Source organism: Hevea brasiliensis, chromosome 13 (genome assembly GCF_030052815.1).
Source record: "Hevea brasiliensis isolate MT/VB/25A 57/8 chromosome 13, ASM3005281v1, whole genome shotgun sequence".
In the NCBI taxonomy this organism is placed as follows: Eukaryota; Viridiplantae; Streptophyta; class Magnoliopsida; order Malpighiales; family Euphorbiaceae; genus Hevea; species Hevea brasiliensis.
The window spans coordinates 81,981,281-81,988,694 of record NC_079505.1 but is presented as its reverse complement, the minus strand read 5'-3'; positions in this window follow the sequence as shown (position 1 = coordinate 81,988,694).

The window sequence follows — 7,414 nt, the reverse complement described above, 5'->3', positions numbered from 1 at the left end:
AGAATGCCCCGTGTTCAGCGAGCCACAGATGGGGTCACAGGGTTCTGTTGCAAATGTTCCTCGCCAGTTGTATCCGGTACTTCCAACATGGCGGCGATCGATTCGATGGCCAGGCCGAGGACAAGGGGACATGGATTTGGAGGCGGTCGGGAGGTAGAAGTCGATGTCGTGGTTCTGCCACTCAGGGTAAGGGTCAAGCTCGAGTTTTCACCCTGACCCACCAGGATGCTCAAGCTTCAAATGCAGTTGTGGCAGGTATTCTTCTGGTCTGTTCTTATGAGGCTCGTGTTTTGATAGATCCGGGTGCTACGCACTCATTTGTCTCCCCTGTGTTTGCCATGAGGTTGGGTAGAAACCCTACAACCTTAGAATGCCCTTTGTCGGTAGCTACCCCACTTAGTGACAACATAGATGTAGATATGGTTTTTCCGGGTAGCCCAGTAGTAGTGGATGGAAAGATCCTCCCAGCAGACTTGGTTCCTCTACCAGTAATGGACTTCGATGTAATTTTGGGGATGGATTGGTTGGCAACTCACTATGCCACTTTAGACTGCAGGAACAAAAAGGTGTATTTCCACATACCTGGTGTGGAAGAGTTTAGCTTTGATGGTGACAGGAGCGTAGCTCCATATAACTTGGTGTCAGCAATTAGTGCTAGAAAAATGTTGAGGCGTGGATGCCAAGGGTATTTGGCATTGGTGAGAGATACATCTGTAGAAGGTGTCAGCATGGGAAATGTTCCTATTGTCAGAGAATTTATGGATGTCTTCCCAGAGGAGCTTCCAGGGTTGCCACCAGAAAGGGGAATAGAGTTCTGCATTGATGTTGTTCCGGGTACAAACCCCATATCGATGCCACCTTACAGGATGGCACCAGCAGCCTTCATGGACTTGATGAACAGGGTGTTCAAGCCATTTTTGGACCGTTTTGTCATCGTATTCATAGATGACATTCTGGTATACTCTCGGACCGAGGAAGAACACGTGTGGCACTTGAGGATGGTGTTGCAGGCGTTGAGGAGCACCCTATATGCCAAATTTTCAAAATGTGAATTTTGGCTAGAAAGCATCTCATTCTTGGGACACGTGGTTTCTAGTGACGGCATTCAAGTGGATCCCAAGAAAATTGAAGGCATCGATTGGCTTAGGCCTACAATCCACCGAGGTGCAGTTTTAGGTTTAGCCGGCTACTATAGGCGTTTTGTACAAGATTTCTCCAGATAGCGGCTCCCTAACTAAGTTGACCGGGAAGAATGTTCCATTCATTTGGACAGATGATAGTGTGAGGTGAGTTTCCGAAGCTTAAGGAGTGTCTAACCACCCCTGTGTTGACACTACTGTGAGTGGTGAAGGATACACCGTGTATTGTGACGCCTCGAGTTGGCCTAGGGTGTGTTTGATGCAGAATGGAAAGGTAGTGGCTTATGCTTCAAGGCAACAAGAGGCATGAGCAGAACTACCCCACCCATGATTTGGAAATGGCGGTGTAGTCTTTGCACTAAAAATGGAGACACTACTGTATGGTGAAGTGTGTGAGATATACACCGACCATAAGAGTTTGAAGTACATCTTCCAACAGAGGGACTTGAACTTGAGACAGAGGAGATGGATGGAGCTTACGAAGACTATGATTGCACCATCCAGTACCACCTCGAAAGGCCAATGTTGTGGCAGATGCCTTGGGCGTAAAATCTTCCAGCGGTTGGCGCATTTCAAGAGAGAAGAGACCATTGATTCAGGAGGTACATGAGTTGATGGATCAAGGTTTAATCCTAGATCTGTCAGGAGAGGGAGTATTGTTGGCTCATTTTTTAATGAGGCCAGACTTGAGGGACAGAGTTAGAGTTTCCCAGCACAGAGACCAACAATTGATGAAGATTATAGAGAGAGTACAGCAAGGTGAAGGTGGTGAGTTTGGATTTGCCAATGATGGCGCCCTAGTACAAGGTTCTAGGATGTGTGTGCCCGATGTAGACAACCTCAGAATGAAATCATGCGAGGCACACTACACACTATACGATGTCCACCTGTGTTCCACCAAGATGTACCATGATGTGAAAGATAGCTACTGGTGGAATGGCATGAAGAGAGACATAGCAGACTTTGTGTCCAAGTGCTTGACTTGTCAGAAGGTGAAGTTTGAACACCAGAGACCGTCAGGGAAGCTGCAAGAGCTCCCTATCCCAGAATGGAAGTGGGAAATGATCACTATGGATTTTGTGACTCGGTTGCCTCGTACCACGCGAGGATATGATTCGATATGGGTAATTGTAGACCGCTTGACCAAATCAGCTCACTTCTTGCCTGTAAAGACTACATACTCTGTGGCACAAGATGCGGCTCTACATTCGAGAAATAGTCGATTGCATGGAGTTTCGTCTTCCATAATATCCGATGAGGGCCCTGATTCACTTCTCGGTTTTGGAGAAAGTTGCAGGAGGCACTTGGCACACGCTGAACTTGATGCGGCTTTCCACCCTCGCATGCACGGACAATTGAAAGGACAATCCAAACACTGGAAGACATGCTTCGCATGAGTGTCTTGGATTTTAGAGGTCAATGGGATGAGCAGCTAGCTTTGGTGGAGTTTGCCTACAACAACAGTTACCACTCCAGCATAGGGATGGCACCCTATGAGGCATTATATGGAAGAAAGTGTAGGCCTCCTCTGTGTTGGACAGAAATGGGGAAGCGAAGGTGCATGATGTAGACCTAGTGCGAGACACTTGAGGTAGTTCCTTTAATCGAGGAACGATCGAGACTTTCGATGAGAGAAGAGTTATGCACCAGACGGAGGGATGTGGAGTTTGCGATGGCGACTATGTATTCTGAAGGTTTCTCCAATGAAGGGAGTCATGAGATTTGGAAAGAAGGGCAAGTTGGCACCTCGGTATATTGGACCTTTTGAGGTTACCGATAGAGTTGGAGCGATTGCCTCACCGGTTGGAGCTACCACCCAACCTTTCTCACGTTCATCCCGTGTTTCACATCTCCATGCTCAGAAATACATTCCAGATCCTTCTCATGTACTACAAATGGATGTGATAGAGCTAAAGAGAACTTGACATTTGAGGAGCGACTGTAGCCATAGTGGACTACCAAGTGAGACAAGTGAGATCCAAACAGATCCCTATGGTTAAGGTTTTGTGGAGAGTCGATCGGTGGAAGAGTGCACTGAGTCGAGCGGGACATGCGTAGCAAGTACCCTTATTTGTTCAATGTATAATCATGTGCTTTATTACGCTTGTGTAAAAATTCGAGGACGAATTTTCTGTAAGGGGGGAAGAATGTAACACCCCAAAATTTTTAATTTTATGAGCATTTTTAGTATTTTAATTTTATTTGAATTTTTGGAATTTTTTTGAGATTTTTCGAATTTTAATAATCGGGTACGATTTTCCGAATATATAAAGTTTGATGATTTTAAAAATTAATTTAAAGACCACGTGGCAAAACTAAAAATATATTTGGAGTCTACGTATTTTTCCGAGTTTTGAAATTTTTCGAATTTTTGGACCTCGTTTTGGTCCCGAGGCGAGTAAAAATTCAAAATTTTCTATTCGAATCGAACCGCCGAATCGAACCGGATCGGACGGACTCGAATCGGACCGCTTTTTCTTCTTCCTTTTTCTTCCCATGTCGTCCCTCTCCCTTTTCTCTCTCTTTCTCTCCTCCCACCCCCACACCGGCCACCACCGCCACTTCAACCGACGCTCGCCGCCTCCCAATGGCCGCCGCTAAACGCCGAAAAAGCGCAACGCCCCTGAAGGCGTCGATTCACTTCGCCAAATCCGGCCGATCCGCCACCAATTGGACCGGTCTTGTGTCCAAAATCATCTACTCGGCGAGCTTTCCATAGACACCAAGAACGCCAAATCCATCGAGCGATTGTCCGATTTTTGCTCGGGAAGATTTTAGCCCATTTCGACTTTTGGGCTAGATTTCTAAAACCGTGAATCCCACGAAAACCGAGGCCACCAGACGCTCCATTCGTCGAGAGCTTACAACGACATAAATTTCGAATTTTTCGACATTGTTTTTCTGGGTCCCACGGAACCGCAATGTTTTTCCGAGCATTTAATGAGCTTAGAAAATTCTGAAAAATTTATGTACTAACCCCGTGTTATGGGCTTCGTAGGTATCCTCGATTCGCGGAAATTCGACGATTGGCCAAGATGCAGAAATTTCGGCGAACGGACAGTTCTGGGAAAAATCTCGAATGGACCGAGGTTTTGGCTAGCCCCATTGTCGACGTCCAGCGTTCCTCAAGTCGGAATCGGCAAAGGTAAACCCAACCTTGCTTTTCGTAATTTTTCGGTGCTTAAATATGATTAAAAATCCATAAAATATTCGTGGTAGCTTAGAAAATTACGATTCTTTTTGCAATAGCTTAGTAATATTGCTAAGGACATGGGCAAAGTTTTATAATTTTAGAGCTTGTTTGGGCGTTTTGCAAAAATGATCAATAGTAAGGACTAAATTGAAATTTTGCGTATTGTGATGGATGATCGATTTGATGGGCCCAGAGGGGCTGTGATATGATTGAACTGCGGATATATGGATTGTGAGTATAGAAGTGTGTTTTGAACCCTTTGCAAAGTTGGGTAGGTTAGGTATAGGGAGACTCACGGATTTTCAGCACGACTTAGGATGTAATTGGTCTTTTTCTTTGTTTGTATTGAGTCAAATTGTATTAAATAATTGTAATATAATTGTCAGGTGAGCCGGGACAGCCTTCTTCCTCTGCTCAGCCGCCTCAGTGACCATCGTCAAGTCTGTGATTAAAGTATTAATTTTAATTGTAATTTCGATATTATTATATGTTCAGCATGCCCATGCATCACTTATATGCATATATTTATGTAGTTAAACTCTAGGCACGATTTATGATGCATTGATAAATGTTAAAGTGCCATGTATGTTGTTGTGGTAATTTGGAGCAGTGTGTGTGCGTTGGCGTGCGTGTGATGTGGTGTGGACTATGGATAGGACGGGTAGACACGGCTTGAGTTCTTCGCTGGGACCCGGTCCTTCGGGGTAGACACGGCTTGAGTTCTTCGCTGGGACCCCGATTTGGTATTTAAGTGGAAGTCCGAGCTGAGTTCTTCGCTGGCACCAGGTTGGATTTAAGAGAGCTGTATAGGGGATCAACTCCCATATATTATGATTGATGCTACGGGGTGCGTGAGTGCTCCAAATTACCTTTTTGATGTTATGATGTGAAAATGTTGTTGATGTTGCATTTCACTCTACAGGGTGCATTAGTTCTAGATAGTTATAGAGATTATGGTTAAAATTGATATTTTACTCTCTGAGTCGAACGCTCACTCCTGTTCAATATTTTTTCAGGCTACAGGAGGATTTTATTTTGGTTAACCTGTTTTTCTCCCTCGCAGGTCAATTATTACTGTTTGTATAAATGTCACGACCCAACCTATGGGCCGGACCGGCACTAGGACCTGGGCCAGCCTAAAGCCCCCGAGGCCCGTAGTAAGCCTAACTGTTCATTTACCCAATGCTGAGGCCCATTTGGGCCCAATTTCAAGAAAACAAACGGACAGAGTCCGGCCATAAAATGGACTTACCAACGGGGAGTTTTTGACTCACCCGACCTGTAAACACAATAAACAATCCATTGGGGAGCTCAGCTCACCCTCCACATACTCATCAACATAATAATAAATGGGAGCTCAGCTCCCTCATCCAATCCATCAAAACAGACTTAAAATATTAAGTTTACAGGTCCAACATGATAATAATATTACAGACCAAATTCAAATAATTACTGCTAACACATGCGAAAATTCTAGGAGTTAATAAAATTACACAAACATTGATAAACAACCTGCGAGGAAAGGGAGCAGGTTAACCTCAAAAATATCCTCCTGTGGCCTGGAAAAATATTGAACAGGAGTGAGCGTTCGACTCAGAGAGTAAAATATCAATTTTAACCATAATCTCTATAACTATCTAAAACTAATGCACCCTGTAGAGTGAAATGCAACATCAGCAATAAATTCACATCATAGCATCAAAAAGGTAATTTGGAGCACTCACACACCCTGTAGCATCAATCATAATATATTGGGAGCTGATCCCCTATACAGCTCTCTTAAATCCAACCTGGTGCCAGCGAAGAACTCAAGCCGGACTTTCGCTTAATAAACCAAATCGAGGGTCCCAGCGAAGAACTCAATCCGTGACTACCCCTCGAAGGAACGGGTCCCAATGAGAACTCAAGCCGTGACTACCCCGGCCCTATCCATAGTCCACACCACATCACACGACGCCAACGCACGCACACTCCTCCAAATTACCCCAACCACACTCCTCGCACATTAACCGTGATGAATGCAACATAATTCGTGCCTAGAGTTTAACTACATAAATATATGCATATAAGTGATGCATGGGCATGCGAACATATAATAATATCGAAATTACAATTAAAATTAATATTTTACTCACGCACTTGACGACAATCACCGTGTGGCGGGCGGAGGGAGAAGGTTGTCCCGCTCACCGACAATTATATTACAATTATTTAATACCGACTCAATACAAACAAAGAAAAAGACCAATACGCCCTAAGTCGTATTAAAATCCTGAGTCTCCCTATACCTAGGACCTACCCAACTCGCAAAAGTGCTAAAAACGCAATTCTATACTCCCATTCAATACATCAACATTTCCATCTTATCACACAGCCCCTCCCGGCCCATCAAATCGTCATTCATCACAATACGCAAAATTTCAATTTAGTCCTTATTATTGATCATTTTTGCAAAACTGCCAAACAAGCTCTAAAAATTATAAAACTTTGCCTCATGTCCTTAGCAATATTACTAAGCTATTGCAAAAAGAATCGTAATTTTCTAAACTACCACGAATATTTTATGGATTTTTAATCCTATTTAAGCACTAGAAAATTACGAAAAAAACAAGGTTCTGGTTTACCTTTGCTGATTCCGACTTCGGGAACGCGCCGACGTCGACAATGGGGGCTAGCCAAAACCTCGGTCCAATTCGAGACTTTTCCAGAACAGTCCGTTCGCCCAAATTTGCGCATCTTGGTCAATCGTCGAATTTCCACGAATCGAGGATACCTACACGAAGCCCATAACACGGGGGTTAGTACATAAATTTTTCAGAATTTTCTAAGCTCATTTAATGGTCGAAAATACATCGCGAGTTCGTGGGACCCACCAAAAACGGTGTCGAAAAATTCAAAATTTATGTCGCTAAGCTCTCGGCGAATGGAGCGTCTGGTGGCCTCGATTTCCTTGTGGGATTCACGGTTTAGAAATCTAACCTAAAAGAAGAAATGGGCTAAAATCTTCCCGAGCAAAAATCGGACAATCCGCTCAATGGATATCGGAGTTCTTTGTGTCTCTGGAAAGAACTCGCAGCGTAGA